The 26547-nt window shown below is 44.2% G+C and overlaps 1 protein-coding gene across 2 annotated transcripts in view; it reads right to left on the reverse strand.

Annotated features, from left to right (window-relative positions):
* The window catches only part of RPH3A (rabphilin 3A), a 334433-nt gene that overhangs the window by 305569 nt on the left and 2317 nt on the right, over positions 1 to 26547 (reverse strand). The window lies entirely within an intron of this gene.

Here is a 26547-nt window from a genome sequence, read left to right on the forward strand (position 1 = left end):
CAGCCATCACATCCAAATTCTATCCAGCAGAAAAGAGGACAAGATGAAGAGATCAAAGCAAAGGGTCCAAACTGTTGTCTTTTTAAGAACGCTCCTGGAAGCTGCTACCTGACCCTTTTACATCAACTACAGGGCATCATCTCACTGCAGAGGAGGGAGGGAAAGACAGAAAAAGATAGAAGCACTCACTGTTCAGATTCATCTAAAGTAAGGACTGTGTGGGAGTTCCCGTCATGGCGAAGTGGTTAACGAATCCCTCTAGGAACCATGAGGTTGCAGCTTTGATCCCTGGCCTTGCTCAGTGAGTTAAGGATCCATCGTTACCGTGAGCTGTGGTGTAGGTCACAGACGTGGCTTGGATCCCGTGTTGCTGTGGCTCTGGCGTAGGCCAGGGGCTACAGCTCCGATTAGTCCCCTAGCCTGGGAACCTCCATATGCCGCGGGAACGGCCCTAGAAAAGGCAAAAATAAAAGACAAAAAATAAATAAATAAATAAAGGACTGTGGTGGTGCTTGAGATGATTTTACATAGTTCATAATCACCTTGAGAGGAACGTGCCCCTTTTCCTCTCCCTTCCAACCTTGAGCATGACAAGGAGGAAGTCTCAGTTTGATGCCAGAGGTCCTGAATGCCACTCTCACTAGCTATTGCCTCCTTAAAAGGAGGGAGGGGTCTCAGCACAGAGCTCTCGGTAGCCCTAAATATCCCTGAATACTCAAACTGATGGGCAGAGCAGATGCTAACTTTTGTTTCACACAAGTCACTGTCTTATCAATCACAGTTGCCTTACTAGAGCTTAATAACATTTTGTTTACCTTCTATTAATTTTCTATTTTTTTTTCTAATTTGGTGAGTAATAAGACTTTCCATTTGCACTAGAGCAGTGGTTCTCTTCTAAACAAACACTTTTGCATTTTTATAAGTGAATGGATATAAAGGAAAAAACATTAAGGGAACAGCAGCACAGGGGTATAAGAATATGTTAAAAGCGTGACTGAAGCATGGGATACGCAGGTTAGGTGGAAAATACCACTGCTGAAGCTGGGAGCGGCCTGCATATTAATCCCAGTTCTGCCACTGATTTGCTGTGTGGCTTTGACAAGTCCCTTCACCTCTCTGAGCCTCCATTTCCTTACATGTAAAAATGAAGAAAACTGGTCTCAGTGGTTACTAAGATTCCTTCTCAAATGACAGGAATTCTGGGGTCTACAGAGGACCCCAAATATAACTTCTAAGGACCCTGGATATCACTTCCCTAGTGATACCAGCTTTCCCTTGGTGAGCATTTGGAAGCACGCAAAGCCGGAAATGCTTAGTTTAGTGACGGAGATTAATCTGTATTCAGAGCATTGCAAATAAATAAAGATTTTTAAGCCAGTGGAGAGCCATCTCCCAAAACATGAGAAATTAGACTTCATTATTTTTAAAACAATACATCTCTTAATTTGCAAATGAGCAGAACGGCATGCTAACCATGGTCTTATTTTTGGATGCTAACTACAGTAGCTTTTTCAATTGAAGATTTTCATACTCTCTCTTCACACTTCCCCTCAACTGTTTATTAATAACTCTGCCTTTTCCTGGGATTTAAATTATCCCTAAATATTAAAGCCGGTGTGCTGAGCAAATGCTAACTTTTGTTTTACATAAGTCACTTGTCTTATTATAACCCCAAACAAATATCCACTTCCCATTTTGGCAAGAAATCCCGAGAGATGGTCTACTTTGGAACTCTGGACTCAAATAATGTGGGGACACAAAAACCCACTGTCCCTCAGACATGTCAACACTTGGGCTCCCAGGCACATCAGGAAATGTACCATGAGATACTATTTTATACCCAGGCTTGGGAGAATGTTGAAATGTCTGACTATAGCCACTGTTGGCAAGAATGTGATTTTTTTTTTTTCTTTTTAGGGGTGCACATGAGGCATATGGAAGTTCCAGGCTAGGGGTCGAATTGGAGCTGCAGCTGGCAGCCCACACCACAGCCACAGCAACACTGGATCTGAGCTGCATCTGTGACCTATGCCACAGCTTTCGGCAATGCCAGAACCTTTAAGCGAGGCCAGGGATAGAACCTGCATCCTCACAGAGATGATGTCAGGTTCTTAACCTACCGAGCCACACCAGGAACTCCCAAGGATATGAAATTCTTACAAGCAAGAAAGCCAGTCCAGGAAGGCAATATGTGTGGTGGACAGAAAGACAGCTTTGGAGTCATTCATTCAACAAATATTTATTGAGCACCTACTATGTGCCAGGCACTATTCTTGATGCTGGGGAGGCAGCAGAGAGCATAACACACAAAACACCTTGCTTTCATGGAGCTGACCTTTTAGTGAGGAAGGGTGAGCAACAACAACAAAAAAATAAATGATAGAGAAGTTCCCATCGTGGCACAGTGGAAACGAATCCGACTAGTATCCATGAGGATGCAGGTTCAATCCCTGGCCTCTCTCAGTGGGTTAAGGGTCTGGCGTTGCCAAGAGCTGTGGTGTAGGTCACAGATGCTGCTTGGATCTGGTGTTGCTTGGCTGTGGCTAGGCAGCTGCAGCTCCAATTTTACCCCTAGCCTGGGAACTTCCATATGCCGTGGGCGCGGCCCTAAAAAGCAATACATACATACATACATAAAGTATGTTAAATAACAACAAGTGCCAGGGAGAAAAATAAGAAAAGAGGGAGGAACTGGGGGTCATGGTAGGAGAAATTGCAATTTTAGGAGTTCCCGCTATGGTGTAGTGGGTTAAGAATCCGAATGTAGCAGCTCAGGTTGCTGCAGAGGCGAGTGTTTGACCCTCAGCCCAGGAATTTCTACACGCCCCCATTTAAAAAAAAAAAAGTCACACACACACATACAAAATTGCAGTTTTAAAAAGGGCTGTCGGCTGGAGTTCCCGTCGTGGCGCAGTGGTTAACGAATCCAACTAGGAACCAAGAGGTTGTGGGTTCGGTCCCTGGCCTTGCTCAGTGGGTTAAGGATCCAGCATTGCCCTGAGCTGTGGTGTAGGTCACAGACACGGCTTGGATCCTGTGTTGCTGTGGCTCTGGCATAAGCCAGCGGCTATGGCTCCAATTGGACCCCTAGCCTGGGAACCTCCATATGCCGCAGGAGCAGCCCAAGAAAAGGCAAAAAGACAAAAAAATAAATAAATAAAAAGGGCTGTCGGAAAGGGTCAATGTGGTGATTTCTGAGCGCAGGCTTGAAACAAGTCCATGTAGAGATTGGAGGAAAAGTATTCCAGGCAGAGGGTAAAGCCTGTGCAAAGGCCCTGGGGCAGAGCATGCGTGGTATGATTAAGGAGGAGCAAGGGGGCCTTTGTGATTGAAGCACAATGAGCAAAGGGCCAAAGGGCAGGAGATGAGAACAAAGAAGGAACACATGGGGCTTGTCAGCCAGGGTGAGGATTTTGGATTTTACCGTGGTGAGATGGGAGCCACTGAAGAGTTTTGAGCAGAGGGGGACATCACAGAGGGGGCTCCTGGGTTGAGAACAGACTGGAGGGTGGAGGGTGGTGAGAAGGACATAATCAGGGAGACCAGGGAAGAGGCTACCGAGATGTGATAGTGGCTGGACCAGGTGATAGCAGTGGGGTTGGGGAAAAGTGGGCAGGTAGTAGAGGTCAATAGATTATGCTGAATCCAGATAGAGCTGAATTCAAATCCCAGATCATGGAGTGGTTAACAAATCCAACTAGGAACCATGAGGTTGAGGGTTCGATCCCCGGCCTTGCTTAGTGAGTTAAGGATCCAGTGTTGCCGTGAGCTGTGCGGGGTAGGTCGAAAACGTGGCTCAGATCCCTCGTTGCTGTGGCTCTGGTGTGGGCCGGTGGCTATAGCTCTGATTGGACCCCTAGCCTGGGAACCTCCATATGCCATGTGTGCGGCCCTAAAAAGCCAAAAAGAAAAAGGGGGTGGGGGAAAAAACTGTAACTGCAATGTATACATCTAAGGATAACCTGACCCCCTTGCTGTACAGTGGGAAAATAAAAAAAAAAAGAAAAAGGGGGGAATGTATACATATGTATGAATGGGTCACTTGCAATACAGCAGAAATTGGCACAATATTATTAAATCAACTATACTTTAATAAAGCAAAAAAGAAAGAAAAATTCCAGCTCATCCAGTTTCATAAGCATATCACTTGCCCTCTCTAAGCCTCATCTCTAAAATGGGGATAATCTCTCCTGTGAGGGGCTATGGTGGGGAGTCGGTGAGGGAGTTGGTGTACAGTAACTCACAGCTATTGTTATCATGTGCTCCAGCCCCTGTGCATCTCCTGGTGGTTCCACTGACCACTCCAGAGAGATTTAGAGGCCCCGGAAAGCGGGGGCATCACAGAGCCCTGTTGTGATGTGGAAAAGCGACATGGGTCTGATCAGAGTGGCACCTAAGAAGCTGATGTCACTGGCAGCATAGAAATATGATGGGTCACAGGTACAGGAGGGGACCGACCACCAGCACAGGACCCGTCCCCAGCTAGAGGCCAGGAAAACCTCCTTCCAGCCTCCGCCTTTCTCTCTGCCTCTGCCAGTCTCCTCTCCTCCCTCCATTAGCTGAAGCCTCTCCTTCTCGATGGAGAAAGTTCTGGCTGCATCTGATGGCCTTTCTGCACACTGAAGATGTGGGAAAAACAAAATAATTATGCCCTGCCTTTCCTGGTATTTTTCAGCTGGGAACCCAAAGTGCTTTTCCAACATTAATGAGACTGCTGAGACTCCCAGCAGCTGAGCACTGGGGAGAGGTCATAGACAGGGCTATCAGGGTCTCTCTTTCTGCTGCCTCAAGAGCCCTCCAGGAGGAATATGAGCTAATTCAGAGAAACGTCCATGCTGTTCTAAAAGGATGGATGAATCTGCCCTTTGTGTCACTTCCTTAAAAAAAAAAAAAAAAAAGTAAAATTCAACACAGAAAGTGAAACCAGGAAATCTTAAAATGCTTACAGATCAAATCTTATATAATTCACACTGATTATCAACAATTAAGCTTATCCACTTCTGCCATAATCAAGCTAGAAATCAGCATAATGTCATTAAGTCAATCAACAAACATTCTGTCATTCCACATGTCACTCAGACGTTTTTTTCTGAATTAAAATAGCACCTCACTGTCCCTCCCATTATCTCCATTAGTCTTTGTTCCTTTATCCTATTTTATTTGTCTTCTTGCATCTATTACTACATGAAATTATGATTGTCTATTTTCTTTGTTTTGTTTTTATTTTTTTGCTTTTTAGGGCCGCACCCATGGCATATGGAGCTTCCCAGGTTAAGGTTCAAATCAGAGCTGCAGCTGCCAGCCTATGCCACAGCTCAGGGCAATGCTGGATCCATAACCTTCTGAGTGAGGCCAGGGATCGAACCCGCAACCTCATGGTTACTAGTCGGATTCGTTTCTGCTGCACCACAATGGGAACTCCTGATTGTCTATTTTCTTATTTACTATTTTCTCCTTCACCTGAGAGTAAACCTAATGTCTGCCTTATTTGTTGTCAGTCCCAGCACCTATCAAAATGATTGGCATATAGGAGGACCTCAATAAATACTGAATGAGTGGATGAATGCAGGAAAGAATGAATAAAGGAACAACCCTTCGAGGTAGGTGAGACTGGTACATCCTTGCCACTAAACAGATGAAGAAACTGAGACTTATCCAGATTGAAGCAAATAGCTCAAGGAGGGGAAGGGAAAGAGATCATCAGCGGTACCTACTGCCTAACAGGGACTGGGTTCAATCATCTGAACCCTTTAACAACTCCAAAGCAGCATAACAACCCTCGTTTTTCAGATAACCAGCAAAGTTCATATACCCGCTCGTGATATGCAGGAAAATGGTCCCCCTTAGATGTTCACATCCTAATCCCTGGAACCTGTGACTATGTGACCTCACATGACAAGGGAATTGAAGGTGCAGACAGAATCAAGTTTGCAAATCAGCTGACCTTAAAATAAAGAGATTATTCTCGATTATCTGGGGAGGCTAAGAAGGCAGGAGAGTCAGTGTCTGTGATGTGGCCTAAGAAAGACTCAACTAGCTGCCACTAGCTTCGAAGACAGAGGAAGCAGCCACACACCAGGAAATGTAGTCATCCTCCCAGAAGCTGGAAAAGGCAAGGACATGGATTCTCCCCTAGAGCCTTAGAAAGAAACACAGCCCTGCTGTGACAGCTTGATTTTAGCCCATTTTGGACTTTTGACCTCTAGCACTGTGAAACTGTCCATTTGTGGGGGGTTTAATTTTATGGGCGTGTAGTTGACTTACAATATTGTATTATTTTCAGGTGTACAACAAAGTGAGTCAGTCATACATAGACATATATCCATTATTTCTTCCTGTATGGTTATTACAAACTATTGAGTAGATTTCCCTGTGCCATAGAGTAGGTTCTTGTTAATCATCTATTTTATACACTAGTGTACAGGTTATTTCCGCCCTCCCAATTCTTCCCTCCCCCACAAGGGTTTCACCTATGGTAACCACAAGATTGGTTTTGAAGTCTGTGAGTTTGTTTCTATTTTATAAATAAGTTCTTTTGTATCATATTTTATTAGAGTCCACATATAAGTGATACCATATCAAATTTGTCTGTCTCTGTCTGACTTACTTCACTCAGTATGATAATCTCTAGGTCCATCCAAGTTGCTGCATATGACATTATTTCATTATAAATTTGTATTTTTTAAGTCAGTAAGTTTGAGATCATTTGTTACAGTGGCAGCAGGAAACTAATACCTGCCTCCCAGGAGTTCTCATTGTGGCTTGGTGGGTTACAAACCCCACTAGTATCCATGAAGATGAGGGTTCAATCCCTAGCCTTGCTCAGTAGGTTAAGGTTCCGGCATTGCCCTGAGATGTGGTGTAGGTCACAGGTGCGACTCAGATCTGGCCTTGCTGTAGCTGTCGCGTAGGCTGGCAGCTGCAGTTGTGATTTGACCCCTGGGAACTTCCATATGCCACACCTACGCCCCCCCCCCAAAAAAGCAAAAATAACAGTAATAATAATAATAATATGTGCCTCCCGATCACTGGGGAATAAGTGCTTCTGGTAGATCCACGCGCCATCGCTGCCCTGAAAGGAACTTGCCCAGCTTTAGACAGACCCTTCTGCCCCTGCTGAGTGACATGACCTCTCATCAGCCATGGCTGATTAGACCAAAGAGGAACAGCTGAACCACAATAGGTCAAATAGAGTCACTCCCTCCAGGAGATTTGGATTGGTGACAATAGCCTCAAATTCATTTCTGTTTAGGGCAGCTTTAGGCCAAATCTGGTTTGTGAATGGGACTTATTGGGCCTGCACTGTTCTTTAAAATCTTTTTTTTTTTTTTAATTAGTCGCCAATGCATTTAAATCTTTTTTTTTTTTTTTTTCATGTGCCTACTCTCTATCTGTATGTCTTCTTAGGAGAAATGTCTATTCAGATCTTCTGCCCATTTTTCGATTTTTTGTTGTGTTGTTAAGGTTTCTTTTTTTGTTTTGTTTTGGGGTTTTTTTTGTCTTTTTTTTTTGCTATTTCTTTGGGCCGCTCCCACGGCATATGGAGGTTCCCAGGCTAGGGGTCAAATTGGAGCTGTAGCCACTGGCCTACGCCAGAGCCACAGAAACGCGGGATCCAAGCCACGTCTGCAACCTACACCACAGCTCACAGCAACGCCGGATCGTTAACCCACTGAGCAAGGGCAGGGACCGAACCCGCAACCCCATGGTTCCTAGTCGGATTCGTTAACCACTGCGCCATGATGGGAACTCCTCATTTAAATCTTGAAATGTTATATTTTCAAAAATCTGAATTACCTGCTGCTGTCAAGACTCAGAACACCTGGAAATACCAGCCCCACACCCCTGCAGGGCAGTCATTGGCCAGAGCTGGGTTACAACTCCTGTCCTCAAAAAGGGGTCTGCCCACTCCTCTTTGCCCCCACCTCCCGTATTTCCCAGCACTAAGAGCAGGCACCCATCACCACCTACCATCACACCTCGGTTACTGTTTGTACTATCATGTGTCACTTAACGCTTCCACATCCTGGAGGCTGAGCCTTGGGTAGTGCCAATGGACTCCCGTGCCCGCTGGATTTCACTTGGGTTTTGCCAATGGGACATGCCAACAGAAGATGAGAAGGCAGAAAAAGCGTGCAATGGGATTTTTTATTTCACAGGCTATCGCCCTGTGGGCTCACCAAGGACACATTGTAATCTTCCATTGAAAACCCCAACTCCAGCCCACATGGTCCTTTCTGTATCACCCAACAATCCCAGATTACAGAACCACTCTCTTCCCAGCTTTTTTTTTTTTAGGGCCACACCCATGGCATATGGAGGTTCCCAGGCTAGGGGTCAAATTGGAGCTACAGCTGCTGGCCTACACCACAGCTACAGCAATGCGGGATCTGAGCAGCCTCTGCGACCTACACAACTCACAGCAACGCCGGGTCCTTAACCCACTGAGCAAGGCCAGGGATCGAACCTGCAACCTCATCGTTCCTAATTGGATTCGTTTCCACTGAGCCACAATGGGAACGCCTCTCCCCAGCCTTTTGAGTGTAGATGTGGTTACAGCTCTGCTATACTAGCCCTGACGTTCTGCATTAGCTGGTGATTACCTAGAGCCTGTCCACACCTTTATAAACAGTCCCTTTATTAAACCCTCATCCAGACGAGGGCCTGCCAGCTGTTTCCTGATGGGACCCTGACTGATCAAGAGGGAGGATTGGAAAAATGGACCTAGAAGGCCCTTGCTCCCACTGACATCACTTGCCTGGGCCAAGGGGCAGCTGTTTGTTGTGGGGTAGAAAACAGAGCTTGGACATGTGAACTGGGGACCTACCTGAGGCCCCTTGGGGTAGAGGACAGAGCCAAAGGTTGGGTTTATGGGGTTTTTTTTTCATTTTTGCTGGAAATCATCAAAGCCTCCACACTTGATTCTCTGTCTTTTGTAAATATTTCTCGCGTATCCTCCTGAAAGTGATCTCATTGAATGGATGAATAATAATCTAGAGGGAGGATGGAGGAAATTTACATCCTTTAAATGAGAGCCTCTATTATGCAAAATTATTATTCAAATCATGCAAATATCATCCTCTCAACTGGATGAACTTGCTGGGGAGGGGGGCGGGGCAGACCACACTGTGGAGCACCAGGAGGGAGGAAGCAAGATAATCGGGACACTGGAAGAGCAGCTTGAGGGTACTAAAGCCCTGAACGGTCCACGGCGGGATGATTCTTCATACATTAGGTTTGCCTGTGCATCCCTCTCTCCTAAAATTGTGCATAAATCTGAGTCATTCCCCTGCAAATCGCAGGAAACAAACCCCTCAGATGTTGTGGCTGTAGATCAGGAGTACTTGTAACAACAGCTCCAAACATTCGGAAAGACTGGGAAGGATGGAATTCCCTCCCAGTTTTGTAAAGAGGAGACCACCTGAAAAAAAAGTTAGCTCTCAGGGTAAATGGGGAAAGGACAGAATGTCTGACACAACCGAGACCAACCTCCATAACTGTTACTGTGGATGCTGATACCACTAATAAGAACCCCATTCCTTTGCCAGAGGGTTTTCTTTTTATGTTTTTTAAGAAATTGGCTGGTGATGCTCCCAGCTTCCAGGCTTCCTGTTCACTGATGGCGCGGCAGCCTAAATCTCACCCCCAGCCTGTTTCTACCAGCCTCGCACGGGCACCCGACTCCCCCTCCCCGAGTGATCAGACTCCTTTCTCTTTCTCCAGTGTCTTTCCAGGCTGCTGATTCCTCCCTCCATCCTACAGCCATGTCTGTAACTCCTAGAATGCGCACGGCTCCCAGGACCTTTGTCGGTGCAATTTCCTCTGCCAGAAATGCCTTCTCCCTGATCTCTGACTGCTTCCTTCTCATCCTCCAGGTTTCATTCTACAAGTCCCCTCCTCAGAGACCCCACCCCACCCCCATCCGGCTGACCCAACCTCCTAAAACCAGTGCCTCCCACCCCATACTCCCTAAATATGCTTTATCTCTGCTGGACACACACACTTCCTCTCCCCTGCCTCTGCCCATTTATTTCCTTCTCAAGATGCAATTACATATTCATTTGTGTCTTTACTTATCTTTTTGTCCATTGGAGATTGTCAGTTCCAACAAGACAGGACTGTGCTCACAGCCTGATCTCCAGCATCTAGCCCAGTGCCTGGTCCAGAGTAAACGGGCAGTCAATGACAAATTCACTAATTTATGAATAATCACTTAATTGGTAGGGTGTCCTATAATTTCCAAGTAACTTTTACAATTCTCTTGAACCTCAAAACAAAGCTGTGAGATAAGCCAGGCAGATATTCATTATTCCCATTCGGCAGATAGACATCTGAGGTCCAGGCTTACCCATATGAATACGAGCAAAAGGCAAAACTCAGAACTTCTGACTAATTCAGAATCCAGAGCCCCTTTCACAGGCCACACTGTCTGGGTCCCTGACCATCACCTCATGAATTCAATTTCCACTGAAATCTAATAAATGTTTTCTTCACTCAGAGTTCATATCAGTGTTTTTAAATAAGATTGGAAATGTTTTTAAGGAATGAAGTGTTTTCAAACGTCCTCAAGAACTTAAGAAGCATTCATTCATTCATTCAAGATTCTTTTCTTTTGTCTTTGTCTTTTTAGGGCTGCACCCTCGGCATATGGAGGTCTAGGGGTCTAATCGGAGCTACAGCTGCCGCCTACACCACAGCCACAGCAACGCCAGATCCAAGCCATGTTTGCGACCTGTACCACAGCTCATGGCAATGCCGGATCTTGAACCCACTGAGCAAGGCCAGGGATCAAACCCAAAACCTCATGGTTCCTAGTCAGATCCGTTTCTGCTGCGCCACGACAGGAACTCCTCATTCAAGATGGACTGAGTCTCCACTCTGTGCCAGGCGCTATTCTCATGGACTTAGATCTTCCGAACAAGCTACCTAGGTGATCCTGTCGTGCAGCCAAATGTGGGGACCCCTGATCTAGTCTCATGCCTTTGATTTACAGAACAGGAAACTGAGGCCTAAAGAAGACCAGGGAGAGGGAGGCTCTGGTGCCCAGGCCCTTCACATACCTGAGTGCATGTGTTCTCACACCACAGTGAGACAGTAGGCATTACTATCCTCATTTTACAGATGGGGTCAAGATCAAGTGGCCAAGGTCACAGAGTCAGTTAGCCAAGGCCACTGGATCACTGGGAATAGGTGTGATTATTCTCTACTGTCCCAAGTTGGAATCCCCAGAAAACCTACTCTGAGACAGAGTTTAGCATATAGGCTATTTAACAAGAAGGGCCCTTGGGATGGATCCCTCTGGAAGGCTGGAGAAGGAAGCAGAGTGGACAGAGGGGGAAGGTGAGCTGTGATGCAGGTTCAGCCACATCCGCAGCCCATGCACAGGGAGGCCTGGTGTTCATTTGGTGACATTCAAAGCTGGGTCTAGATGGCCAGGCCTTCATACTCCACCTTGAGCACCCTGGAGCTGTGAAAGGACAGGAAGGGAAAGAGCAGGGAGGCTCTGCCGCTGAGGTATCCCCAAAGGGATTAACAGCTAAGGGCCCTCTGCTGTCAGCCCCCCAGGAGCAGGGGCGACAAACCCTCCATGAAGGGGCATCTGGGTGGCACATGGAACTGAGGGTCATGAGGTTATGGAACCTGCCCAACATCTCACAAGCAAAACACAAATAGCAGAGTCAACATGTGAACCCATGCCTGTCTGATGCCACCATTTCCCCAACACCACATCCTTTTTTAAGAAACCACTGGTCTACACTGCTTGGTAAAAAGCAAAAAGCAACGGGGTTTATAATGACCGAGATAAAGGGAATAAAAGAGAAAAGATTCAAAAACTTGTCAATCTGAGGTTTGACAGCCTGGGAGCCTGAGTGAGCCCTGACAAATGGGAAATTTGGGGTATGCAGCCAAGCAGGGCAAGAGATGAGAGGTTCTGATCTGACCAAGCTGCCTGTGGCACAGGTTGCTAGAAGGAAAATTTGCATTCAGGGATAGATGACAAAATCACCATTTTTTGAACTCTCTGAGTTGGCAAAGGGCCAGGAAGATAACCAGCGTTTGCTTGGAGCGTTGCATGACAGGAAGTGCTGTTAACACTTGGAAAAGATGAAACGCAACAGAGGAGATTAAAGAACAACACTGTGCTTTTTCCCGGGGACTGTGAGGACTCGGGCTTGTCCCCAGAGAGGTAGTAATTGAGGAGAGTTTGAGAGATGATGACAAAATGGAACAAGCACACAAGGAGGAAGCTGAAGGCCTGAGTTTCAGCCCCAGCACTGCATTGATCAACATGCTGTGTGTCCTAAAGCAAGCCACTTGCCCTCTCTGAGCCTCGATGCAAATGAGTTACCATGAGTACAGTGAGTTCTTCCTTGCAGAAGCCAGACATCATATGGAGCAAAATCAGATATCTTTGTTTCCTAATGACATCTTAGATAGTACTCTTTGGTCACAGTCATGCTTCGTTCGCATAATAAACTTCAGGAAGAGCATTATTTCCACAAAGAAAAATGTTCATTCGTCATCTGCTCCTAAGACAAAGCCTCTCCATCTGCTTTTTGTTCTTCCTCTCTTGAAGGGGCATTAGGTAAAATAAGTTATTTTCATTTCTCCTTTACTGTAACAGCACATATGTGCTGATACATAGCAATTAATGGCACTCCATCTGCAAGGTTCAGAGGGAATAGGAAGTGATCTTGGAGATGTCAGGAAGGCAGGAGGAGGAAGAGGTCAGGGTGCTTCTTCACGGGATCTCCCAACAATGACAACCACTGCTATCTCCTGACCTATCAGGAGCATCTGTATCAGTGGCCCCTTTTCCACAGCGCCACCTGTCGGTGAGTCCCTCAACTGCACTCCCTCCTTTTGCCCCAGAGGTGGTAAAGCTTGTCCCTCCTCTAGCCCCTCAGTGACTCGAGGGGGATTTAATTCTCTTGACCACACCCACATTATTATAGTCTCTTTACCAAAACTCTCCTCAGTTACCCAAAGTGTGCCTTCTCTTTCCTGCTGGAACCCTAGCTGATAGAGTGTGTGCTCAAGAAATATGGGTGAAAAAAAAAAACAACTGAATAAATAAGTGGATGAAAATAGTAACTGAGTGAGGTGAGGAATGTATTAACTTGATTGTGGTTGTCGTTTCATAATGTATATGTGTAGCAAATCACATGCAATTAAATACAAAAATATTTAAAATAATACATATTTAAATACATGCAATTAAATATAAAAATTTAAATACATGCAATTAAATATAAAAATATGCAGGCCAATAGTACCTCAGCAAACCTGGAGGGGAAGTGAGCAGATGATCGAGTGGATAGAGGAGAAGCAGAGGATTTGGGTAAGGATTAGGGTTGAGGTTAGGTCAAGTGTTAAGGGTAAATTGAGTGTTAGGGTAAGGTTAGGGCTAGGATTTGTTTGCAAAGCCGAGGGAGATGGGATGACATGGAGAGCAAGGAGAGCGGGCACCACTGTCTCTGGAGCTGCATGCACTCTCCTCCATCCCACCTCTGTCGCCCAAGGGGATGTGAGATGACTGTACTGTCCAAAAAGCCCATTAATTACTTTGGCCGAAGGTCAGCCGGCACACCCCACACTCATTCTGCAGACAGTACATTAAACCACCTGTCACATGATGGTCCTTCAAGAGACAGCCGGCACTTCGAGTAAAGAACGCTAGACTTCAGCCTGGAGCAAGGTCAGATTGAAGGAGTCTGGCGCGCTTGACGCCCTTAGCGGAAGTCACCAGCCTCCGTGGCTCCAAAAGGAAGACATTTCTCATTTTAGACAAGCAATTTCGTAAGCTACCAGCGCTGTGGCTGAGAATACACTCAGGAGCCCCCATCTGGCTTCTTCCCTGATGCAAGCATTTTCCTCATTTACAGAATTCTGGGTTTCTAGAGCGTCCAGCGTTTCCCAAGATTCAGTTATTCAAAGCCATGGTCACAATTTAGCTGTATCTTTTTCATGCATGCTTTATTATTAATTTAATACTTTCCTTTAAATTGACTTCCACTCTCTGCCCTCCCCTTTACTTTGGCTGCACCTGCAACATGTGGAAGCTCCCAGGCCTGGGATCGAACCCATGCCACAGTATTGACCCAAGCCACAGCGGTAGCAATGCTGGAGCCTTAACTCACTGCCATAAGAGAAACTCCCTGTATATACATTTTAAAAGGAAATATGCCATGCATCAGCAAGGTGGAATACTTAAGGGCACAGTCCCTGGAGGCAGAGTCCCTGGATTCAAATCCCCCTTCTGGTATGTATTAACTGTGTGACCTTGGGCAAATGTTTCAACCTCTCTGGGATTTGATTTTCTCATCTCTAAAGTGGGGCAAATAATAGTATCTTATCTCTTACAAGAATTGAATGAGTTATTTATGTAAAATCTTTAGAAAATTTCCTTAAATTTGTAAGCACTGTGTTAGTCGTGGTGGTTACTGGTGTTAAAAATAAATGGAAAACTAGTTCTCACTGGCTACATAGAGAGAAGGAAAAGGAAAACATAAACACAAAATAGAAACAATGTTATTATGGGTATATATCCAAAGAAAACAAAAACATTAATTTGAGAAGATATGCCCCCAATGATCATAACAACATTGTTTGCAATAGCTAAGATATAGAAGCAACCTAAATGCCCATCAACAGATGAATGGATGAAGAAAATCTGGTATAGATTTCCAAGGAAATACTATTCAGCCATAAAAAAAGAATAAATTTTGCCATTTGCAACAACATGGATAGATTTGGAGGGCACTGTGCCTAACAAAATAAGTCAGACATGGAGTTCCTGTTGTGGAGCAGTGGAAACAAATCCAACTAGGAACCATGAGGTGGCAGGTTCAATCCCTGGCCTCTCTCAGTGGGTTAAGGACCCAGCATTGCCGTGAGCTGTGGTGAAGGTCGCAAACTCATCTCGGATCTGGCATTGTTGCGGCTGTGGCATAGGTCGGCAGCTGCGGCTCCAATTAGACCCCTAGCCTGGGAATCTCCACCTGCCGCAGATGTGGCCCTGAAAAGACACACACACACACAAATACAAACTACTATGTACAAAATAACTAATAAGCTACAAGGGTATATTGTTCAGCACAGGGAATATAGCCAATGTTTTATAATGACTATAAATGGAGAATAACTTTTAAAACTTGTGAATCACTATGCGAAAAAAGAAAGAAAAGCAATGTTATTAACTTTTCCTTGTTAAAAGGAGATTAGCCAATTTCAGGTGATATAACCATATTAGCACCAAGCTGATTTTTTTTTTTTTTTGGCCATTCCCACAGCATGTGGAAGTTCCCAGGCCAGGAATGGAACCTGAACCACAGCAGTGGCAATGCAGGATCCCTTAACTCTCTGAGCCACCAGGGAACTCCAGTGAATTTTTCTTCATAGAGTAATGGAAAAGACTGAAAAAGAATTGAACAAAGAAGAACACATTAACCAGGTGATCCCAGGGATATATAAAGCTCCATCATCTTCATATCATATACTTTATTACACTCTGGTTTTACCTCCCAATGACAGGGGCAAATAGAGGTCCCAAAGACAGAAGAGGCCTGCCCAAGGGCACACGCAAATTCATCCAGAGATCATTCTCAGCCACTCTGGAAGTTTTTTAAACAAGGATTGCTGGAATCTCTCCTAAGTGTGGATAACCAAGAGCCCCAGTCCAGCTCTGCTAAGTGGGTTCCTATCTTCAAGCACTGGACATAAAGCCCCAAAATGCAAAAGAAGGCTTCTATAAAATTCCACGAAAACTTGACAAGCAGTCCACGGATGTTACACAAAATGATTTGCAGAATCTTCAAGTATTTTCATCTTCTCTAAACTGCCTTTATGAAAAAGCCGTGAAAGCAAAGATTTTAGCAACCCTCTCAGGGCTTACGAACACTGGTAGATTGCAATCAGTGCCCCAGTTAGCCTCAGGAAACACAACGTTTTGGGTCACTGAAAATGCCTGCAATAGTCTCCTTTGTCTTTTGAAATTAATTCAAAGGTGCATTCCTCAGGACAAAGGGAGAGTAACAAATAAAATGAAAATAAAAATGCTAGGCTTGGCAGAATGAAACCAGGAGTTGGGCTTTGTCGCTGTGAGAGGTAAGCCAATTATTTTACCTCTCTCAGGGTCTGGATTCCTCATTTGAAAAATACAGGGAATTGAAACTAATGGTCTCTAATGACCTGCCACTTGCAACACACACACACACACACACACACACACACACGTGTGCTCTGACAGGGCAAAATTTACCTACATGCTTAACTGAAGGTAATAGACCATCCACACACACACACACACACACACACACACACACACACACACGCTCTAACAGGGCAAAATTTATCTACATACTTAACTGAAGGTAATAGACCATCCTCCCAGGAACCCAGACTGAAGACGTGAGGCTCCATCACATCCATTCACAAACTACACCAAATCTTCCTGACTCTCATTTTATTTCTTTTTGCTTTTTTTTTTCCGTCTTTTTGCCATTTCTTGGGCCGCTCCCGCAGCATATGGAGGTTCCCAGGCTAGGGGTCAAACTGGAGCTGTAGCTACCGGCCTACGCCAGAGCCACAGCAACACGGGATCCGAGCCGCGTCTGCAACCTACACCACAGCTCATGGCAATGCCAGATCCTTAACCTGCTGAACAAGGCCAGGGATCGAACCTGCAACCTCTTGGTTCCTAGTCGGATTCATTAACCACTGAGCCACGACGGGAACTCCCTCTTTTTGCTTTTTATGCAATGCTTATTATCTTCTAGAAAAGGGCTAGGGGTGCTTCAAATGTTATCTCTTTAAATCCTTACAACAGTAAGAGCAGTTTTATTTTGCTGCCCAGCACCCACACCCTTCCTTCTGGTAACGGCACCCTTTTCTTTTGAGCACCCCCTACTCTCAGTCCATGAGGCTTGGGAAAAGCCAATGCACACCCCCTTCCAATGACCCAGCCCAGACCAATGAGTATATTCCATCTCCCTGGCCATATGGATTTACTCAGGAATGGGCATGTGAGCTGTGGTGGTGATCCCATTAAAACCAACCTCATGATTTTTATAAGGATTATTAAGAAAGATATTTGGGGAGTTCCCATCACGGCGCAGTGGAAACGAATATGACTGGCAACCACGAGGTTGCAGGTTCGATCCCTGGCCTCCCTTAGTTTAAGGATCCAGCATTGCTGTCAGCTGTGGTGTAGGTCACAGACGTAGTTTGGATCTGGCATTGCTGTCGCTGTGGCGTAAGCCAGCCGCTGTAGCTCTGATTCGACTCCTAGCCTGGGAACCTCCATGTGCCTTGGGTGTAAAAAAAAAAAAAAAGAAAGATTTTATTTTCTTTCTTCCTTGGGCCACACCTGCAGCATATGGAGTTTCCCAGGCCAGGGGTCAAATTGGAGCCACAGCCACACCAGTTCTGACCTGCATCTGTGACCTATGCCACAGCTTTTGGCAACACTGGTTCCTTAACCCACTGAGCAAGGCCAGGGATTGAACCCCCATCCTCATGGATACTAGTTGGGTCCTTAACCTGCTGAGCCATAACAGGAACTCCAAGAAAGACATACTTTCTTTTCATAGGATTTGCTGAGGGAGTATGATGTAGGCTTGGAGATATTGGCAGCCATCTTGCCTCCATGAGGAAAGAAACAGCCTAAATAAAGCCAACTCTGACTCAAGAGATAAATCCCTGATAACTCTATTAGAGCCTCTGGATCCAGCCATATCTGAAATTGGGCCAGTTTCTAGAAAGCATATAACACAAGTAGTTACCTTAGTGGGAGAATGAAAACAGAGTATCTCAGGTGGACCAGTGAAGCATATGCAAAGGCCCTGAGGCAGAAGCCTTTTTTAATCTTTTTTTTTTTTTTTTTTTTTTGAGAAGACTTTTTGTGAAATAGAAAGGAAACCATATGGCTGGAGTGCAGTGACAGGCAAGAGTGGAAGAAAATAAGGTCTGAAAGGTAAGGGCCAAACCATCCAGGGTGGGACAGAGTAAGTATTTCGATATTTGTTCTAAAGACAATAGGCAATGTTTCAAGAAGGAGAGGGTTAATAATCTGATTGGAATTTTGAGAAGTTCACTGGGGCTGCTTGAAGGAGAATGGACTGGGGTAAGGAAGCAAGCAGGGCAGATGTTGGAGGGACCATTCAGGGACTATTATAATCATCAGGGGAAAAAGATGGTGGCCTGGAACAGGGTGGCACAGGTCCAAACAGCTGCCCTTGGAAAGACCATCAAGAGGAGGGGAAGCTGGCCACGTGCTCTATGTTTGTAGCTACACGAAGTGAAACCTACTGCAACTGCAAGGCAAGATTTGCTGTCCCCAGCAGCCCGCCAGAACCACCGAATCATGGAGAGGTAACACAATCAATAAACCCACAGTTGATGCCAGAGAATGCTGCCCTGCATACATAAAGTCATGAAGCAAGGAGCCGTGAGCTACACACCAGTTAGATCTGGTGACACCCACACCTGTAATAACCAGGAAGCTGGGCAAGCTGTCTGCCAGACAGGATCCCTTGTACCTCTTTGTCTTTTCCTCTTTACACTCTTCCGTGATTTCTTCTCCCAAATGATGTTTACCCTGAGTTAAAAATGGCAGATGGTCCTTATGAAGGAGAATGATTCCTTTACAAGAATATCACCTGAACCACGGGATCAAGGTTAATGTCATCAGTAACGAGACCCATGACACAGATGCCTCCTGATGGGATGCATCAAGAAGGACACATCTTTGCCCATGTCATGTTTTTGCCCAGAATGTTGAACACGAATCTAAACACAAGAAAAGATCAAACAAATCCAGATCAACAGACTGTATACAAAACAAATATCCTGTGCTTTTCTTGTTTTTTGTTGTTGTTTTCTCTCTTCTCTTTTTAGGGCTGCACCTGTAGCATATGGCAGTCTCCAGGCTAGTGGTCGAATTGGAGCTGCAGCTGCCGGCCAAGGCCACAGCCACAGCAATAACAGATCCAAGCCATGCCTACGACCTACACCCCAGCTCACGGCAACACCAGATCCTTAACCCATTGAGCAAGACCAGAGATCCAACCCATGTGCTCATGGATACTGGTTGGGTTCCTGGCCACTGAGCCATGATGGGAACTTCATGCCCCATGCTTTTCAAAGACCAATGCTGTAAAAGTAAAGAGGGAAGGGAACTATTCTCAGTTCCCGGAGACCTGAGTCTAAAGGACTACTAAGTGCCACGCATGATCTTTAATGGGATCCTAGTTCCCAAAGAAGCAAGACATCTAGAGGAAGATTGGGGAAATTAAAATATTGGCTATATGTTAGACAATGGTGCTGTGTCAGTGTTAAATTTCATTAAGTGTGAACAGGGTATTGTAATTATGAAGAACGGGAGTTCCCTTCACGGCTCAGTGAGGATTCAGTTCGATCCCTGGCCTTGATCATTGGGTCAAGGATCTGGTGTTGCTGTGAGCTGCGGTGTAGGTTGCAGACGCAGCTTGGATCCCTTACTGCTGTGGCTGTGGCATAGGCTGGCAGCTGTAGCTCCGATTAGACTCCTAACCTGGAAACTTTCATATGCTGAGGGCGCTGCCCTAAAAAGGAAAAAAAAAAAAAGTGGTTATGAAGAAGATTGAGAAAGTGTTTAGGGAGTTCCCGTCGTGGCGCAGTGGTTAACGAATCCGACTAGGAACCATGAGGTTGCGGGTTCGGTCCCTGCCCTTGCTCAGTGGGTTAACCATCTGGCGTTGCCGTGAGCTGTGGTGTAGGTTGCAGACTCGGCTCGGATCACGCGTTGATGTGGCTCTGGCGTAGGCCGGTGGCTACAGCTCTGATTAGACCCCTAGCCTGGGAACCTCCATATGCTGCGGGAGTGGCCCAAGAAATGGCAAAAAGACAAAAAATAAATAAATAAATAAAATTTAAAAAAAAAAGAGTTTAGGATTTGCACACTGCAGTGTTGAAGGATGAAGTGTCATGCTGTCTGTACCTGGTTCTTAAGAAAAAAAATGATATAGAGAGGATATTCAGTATCTTGTAATAGCCTATCATGGAAATGCAGCTGAAAATGTGTGTGTGTGTGTGTGTGTGTGTGTGTGTATGTGTGTAAAACTGAATCACTTTGCTGAAAAAATTGTAAATCAATTATACTTCAATTTAAAAAATGGGAAATATAAAGAAAAAAAAGAGTTCCTGCTGCGGCACAACAGGATTGGCAGTGTCTCTGCAGTGCCAGGACACAGGTTCGATCCCTGGCCCGGCACCGTGGGTTAAAGGATCCAGCAGAACTCCATATGCCTCAGGGAAGCCAAAAAAGAAAAAAATGGGAAAAATGCTATGAAATCCATAAATATGGTACATATAATCTTTTACTATAGATACATGAGATATAAAAATTAATTCCATGAAAAAACTGAGCTAAAATAAGCCTCTTGGAAGCCACTGGAACCCTGCTTGGCCCTGTCTGATCTGCTCCAACCTCATCCCTTTCTCAGCCCAAAGCAACAACTATCCAGAAAGCAGGGATTATCATTCTCATGTTTTCCTTTAGAGTTTGATTGCAAATGATTTTTTTCTCCCAACATTGTATTGTTTATTTTTGCATGTGGTCGAGCACACAAAATAAATGGTCTCATCCCCTTCATCTTCTCCCATGATTTTCTTGTCCCCTTGTTTGTAGGAGTCATGCATATTGACATGACCTCACTGCTTTCCTCTTCTGTATCAGACATCAATCAGTATACAGAAAACACCACAATTGATCCCATCCATTCCTCTGCAAAGGGGTATTTGGGAGTCTTCCATTGTTTTGCTCCTACAAATGAATAATCACTCTTGTGTACATCTGTTAGCGCATTTTATCTGCACAGGTAGTATATTACAATTGTCACCCCAATCTCAGTGAGGTTAAGTTACTCACCAAAGTCACAGAGCAAAACTCATGACCTAGTCTTTACTCTCAGCCTTTCCCCATTCTCAGTGCTTTCAAATCACCCCCTTCCCAAATTGAAGCAATTTCCCACTTATCCAAAGCAGAGTAAATGATCAACCTATTTCTGTTCCCAAGATTAAAAGCCGTTAGCAAATAAAAGCATGTTTGTACTTCCCAAGTGTGTTTGAATTAAGTTTTGCATCCCATGCCAGGGAGGAAAGCTGGTTGAGGATTTCTGAAACTAATTGACCGTAATAAAAGTAAAAGGTTTTTGTTCAACCATTACCTCTTAGAAGGGCTGTGTAAACTCTAATGCAAACCATGAATTTTGTTCACATCCTTCCTACTTTTTGCCATCAACTGATAAATTCATACAGCAAGGGAACAGGCTATGTCAAGGGCCTGCATGACATTCCCAAGCCCTGTAGGAAGAACATTGCTGTTTAGTGAGCACCTACTATGTGCCGAGTCATCCACTTCCATTAAACTTCTCAACAATTCTTCACAACAAGGCAGACTTCCTAAAGAGGAATTTGTGGATCAAAGGCCTTAACTGACTTACCTAAAATCCTACCAGTAGGTAATAAATCCAGAAACAAACTCAAGACTGTGTGATTCCAAAGCCTTGCTTTTCCCCACTAAATCCACATGCCTGGAACAGAATGTTCCTTCTAGAGCCTAAAACTCAAACATAATTAACACCTTGAACCAAAACATGTATTTTAACTTACCCTTAGCAAAAACTCGATGGTTTATTCTTATATCTAAAGATAGGAATTCTGTGGTTCCAAACAGAGCTCTTAGCCCACTTTCAAACCTGGAAAAGTTATACCCAATAAGTCAATTCACAATAGGGCGCTGCAAGAGGCTCATTTGTATAGCTGACACTCAGGAGGCTTTCCTGTCCATAACTCAAAACTTTGTTAGAATTTTCTAAAGACTTTATATCAAATAACACTTGCAAGAACGCACCCTTTAGAAGGAAGGAAATTTCTTTTCCTGTGAGAAAAAAATTAATGGTAATAGGGGAAGCAATGATCAAACATATATGAATGAAGATGAAAAAAAACCCTACTTTTTACAAGTCTAGAAATCTATCAGGACCCAGACATCTGTCACCTCCCGAACAGACTTTAATTTTAGAGTTTGCTTCCTTTACATTTTTTTTCCTTTCTCTTCCCAGTTTGATGGATTTACCATATGCTGGGGATTTCACAAACTCGGTTTTGGTAGGTGCAATGTCTAAGAATATCCAAAGCTGTTTTCAAGACCTTATGGGATGACGCTTGTCTTGTTCTTTGAGCTCCAGTTTTTGGCTTTTTCTTACTCTTTGTGGCTATTCTTGTGATGGCAGGTGATTCCCAAAGCCCTGTCTGCAGATGTGAACTGACCCAAGCATGGGTATAATTTCCAACAGCCTTTCTCTCCACATGGAAATCATCCAGTTCAGTGCATCTCCACTATGCCCACACATCCTCTGGTGATCTTGTAAAAATAATAATGATAGTAATACAGGTTCTGATATAGTAGGGCTGAAGAAGCACCTGAGACCCTGCATCTCCAGCAGTTCCAGGTGATGCTGATGGTGGCAGACCACACCTTGAGTGGCAAGGCTCCAGTAGGCTTGTTCTTCTCCATGTGCTCCACCCCGTCCCCACCCTCAATCCATTTTCCTCCCTATGGGCTGCAGCATGTGGATCCCTTGACCCTCTGACTTGCAGATGGGCTGGGAACTCTGTGGTTCTGATTAAATTAAGGATCTTGACAGCAATCCTACTCCTGGGCATATATCCAGACAAAACTGTAATTCAAAAACATTCATGTACTCCTGTGTTCATAGCAGCACTGTTCACAATAACCAAGACATGGGAATGAATTAAATGGCCATCGACAGATGGATAAAAAATATGTAATATATATAATGATATATATAAATATACATATATATTTTTTCAGCCATAAAAAAGAATGAGATAGTGCCACTTGCAAAAATGTGGATGGACCCAGAGATTACCATACTAAGTGAAGTAAGTCAGAAAGGGAAAGACAAATATTATATATCACTTATACATGGAATCTAAAATACAACACAAATCAGGAGTTCCTGTCATGGCGCAGCGGAAACAAATCCGGCTAGGAACCATGAGGTTGCAGGTTCGATCCCTGGCCTCGCTCAGTGGGTTAAGGATCCCACATTGCCATGAGCTGTGGTGTAGGTCACAGAGGCGGCTCAGATCTGGCATTGCTGTGGCTGCGGCATAGGCTAGCAGCTACATCTCCAATTAGACCCCTAGCCTGGGAACATCCATGTGCCGCAGGTGCGGCCCTAAAAAGCAAAAAAAAAAAAAAAAAAAGAAATATAATTTTTTTAAAATAAATAAATAAAATACAACACAAATCAACATATCTACAAAACAGAAACATACTCACAGACCTAGATAACAGATTTGTTACCAAGAGAGTGTGGGGATCAGGGAGGGAAGGTTTGGAAGTATAGGATTAGAAGATGCAATCTAGTATATATAGACTGGATAAAAAAGGTCCTACTGTATAGCACGGAAAACTATGTTCAATATCCTGTGATAAACCATAATGGAAAAGAATACGAAAAAGTGTGTGTGTGTGAGAGAGAGAGAGATGTAACTGAATCACTTTGCTATGCAGCAGAAATGAACACAATATTGTAAATCAACTACAATAAAAATTTTTTTAGGAGTTCACTTGTGGCACAATGGGTTAGGGATCTGGCATTGCCACTGTAATGGCTCTGGTCACGGCTGTGGCACAGGTTTGATCTCTGGCCCAGGAACTTCGATATGCTTCAAAAATTGAGGATCTTGAAATGAGGAGGTTATTCTGGATTATCTTTTTTTTTTTTTTTTTTTTGGCTTTTTAGGGCCGCACCTGCAGCATATGGCAGTTGGAGCTGCAGCTGCTGGCCTACACCACAGCCAAAGCAGTGCAGGATCCAAGCCAAATCTGTGGGCTACACTGCAGCTCATGGTAACACCAGATCCTTAACCCACTGAGCCCAGGCATTGAACCTCCATTCTCATGAATACTAGGCGGGGTCCTTACTGCTGAGCTACAACGGGAACTCCCTGTTATGGATTATAATTACCACTGGGTATATGGCAGTGAGCAAAACAGATGGTGCCTGCTTTGCAGGTTTTGAAATCATCTCTGATAGAGTTTGGCACATTTAACTCTCATTTAGTAAATGATGGGTATTATCATCATTTTCTTCTAGTCTTTTAGTCTTGATCCAAGCCTTATCCATAGCTGTTTTTTTCCATCTTGTATTCAGCCTGAGTGTGTCTCTTTTCCCTAAATGGGCCATCAAGTCCTTTAAGACAGACATTTGTTTTCATTCCTCACAGCACCTAGCTCATTGTTCTCATTAAAAAGTGGTTGAATAGATACATGCATGCAAACTGGTGCTTTTTTTTTTTTTGCTTTTTTAGGGCTGCACCTGCGGCATACGGAAAATCCCAGGCTAGGAGTCAAAGTGACGCTACAGCAGACTAGTCTCACACGGTGACTGGTATAGAGCTTCAGCATCCTGTCAATGCCGAGAATGATGTCCCTCGTTCCCCAGTAAGAATGTCAATCATAGCAAGGCCAAAACCACAATGCACAGACAGGTGTACTCCCCCCCCAAAGAGCATTTTATAGCAATCAATCCTGGTGACTCAGTAATTCCAGTCAAGTTAGTCAGCCATAGAGAATTAAATACTGTTATCCCAAACTCAAAGCAAGACAGATCCAGAAGTCGAAAGAAAAAAGAAAGGCAAGCGACAGAAAGAGTTCACAGTAAGGGGTATACAAAGCATTTGAAAAGATGCCCCACCTCCTTTTTAAGAGAAATGCAAATTTAGTTACAGTGAACCATCATTGTTCACCTGTCAGCGTTCAAGTTTGACAAGGTAGTTTTGGTAAAGGTGTGAGGAAAGAGGCTGGTAGGGCTTGGAACTAGGTTCAGCCTCACCAGGGGACAATTTAGCTTTACATACCCAAATAACAAATGCAAAATCTGAGAACCAGCACTTAGAGCGGGAAAGTATGTTCTAAGTTGCTCTCGGTCCTTGGGGATAACGGGAAATACTGTTCATGTGAGACAGGTGTGGAGATTTTCTACGATGCGCTCTTTTGAACCTTTCACATTTTGTTAGTTAATGTATTAACTATTCAAAAACACACACATAATGAGACAGGTTGGGCGGTGGGGGGATGCACTGAGGGTTTGGGATGGAATGCTGTAAAATTTGGATGTGATTATTGTTGTACACCTATAAATCCAATAAAATTCACTAATTCCACAAATTTTTTAACTAAAAAACACACACACAATTTTTAAATTCGGAAAAGCTTTAAGCCTAAGGGGGGGAATTTTTAAAAAACAAAGATTGGTTAACGGCAGAATTTCAGGTGTGAAGATGAAACGGTTCTGGAAATGGATGGTGGTTAATGGTGCACAATAATGCGAATGTTTAATGTCACTGCACTTTATACTTAAAAGTGGTTAAAATGGTCAAATTTGTGTTATACGTATTTTACAACTAATCTCAAGACAAGCACACAAGAGGAGCTCCCCTCTTGGCTCAGCAATAACGAACCTGACTAGTGTCCATGAGGATGTCGGTTCCATCCCTGGCCCCCCTCAGTGGGTTAAGGATCAGGTTTTGTCTTTTTAGGGCCGCACTCATGGCATATGGAGGTTCCCAGGCTAGGGGTTAGATCGGAGCCGTAGCCGCTGGCCTACACCACAGCCGGAGCCACAGCAACTCAGGATCTGAGCCAACTCTGTGACTTACACCATAGCTCACAGCAACGCTGGATCCTTAACCCACTGAGTGAGGCCAGGGATCAAACCTGCGTCCTCATGGATACTAGTCAGATTCATTTCCACTGAGCCATGATGGGAACTCCTGTTATCTTTCTTAATAAAGGACATAGACTAATTGTAAAACTCAAATGCAATGTAACTTTATCGACTTTGTGAATTTATATGAAAATACGACGCAGGCTAAAAAGAAAAACCCTTTGCCCTACAACATAAACCTGATTTTTCCCTCGAAAAATGTGATCTCAGTAATGATTACATTCAGAATGAAATGGCTCATTCCAAACCGTAATTTACACTCTAAATTATACTAGGAAGTCCTAATGAAACTGGCCTAGATTATCCAGAGTGAATTTATATTTCATCAAGAACTGAATGGTTAAAAATACAGTAAACAGATGCATGAATAGAGAATAAAGACACTAATAAAACACATACTATATTTTGTTGCAAAATGTTCCAAAAAGAGTGTTAGAACTGCTATTGTTACAGATCTTGACAGAGAGTTATTCTCCTTTGCTCAGAGATAATGGAGAAGCAAGAGTTAACAGAGAAAAAGCTATTTGCCTTACACATTCATTTCTAGAAAGACATCTAAAGAAACCGGCCTTGACTGAACACACAAGAAAACAAAAGGACAGTTTCCTTCTTTTTCTACACACACACACACACACACACACACACACACACACACACACGTTCCCCATTGGTCAAGAATAAGTGACCCCTCCATAACTGAATCCTCTATATAACCATCAGTTTTAGTTAATATTCTCATTGTCTA

Source organism: Sus scrofa, chromosome 14 (assembly GCF_054392235.1).
Source record: "Sus scrofa isolate SSC_HxYL_T2T_F1_AM1 chromosome 14, Sscrofa_HxYL_maternal_Yorkshire_Landrace_v2.0, whole genome shotgun sequence".
In the NCBI taxonomy this organism is placed as follows: Eukaryota; Metazoa; Chordata; class Mammalia; order Artiodactyla; family Suidae; genus Sus; species Sus scrofa.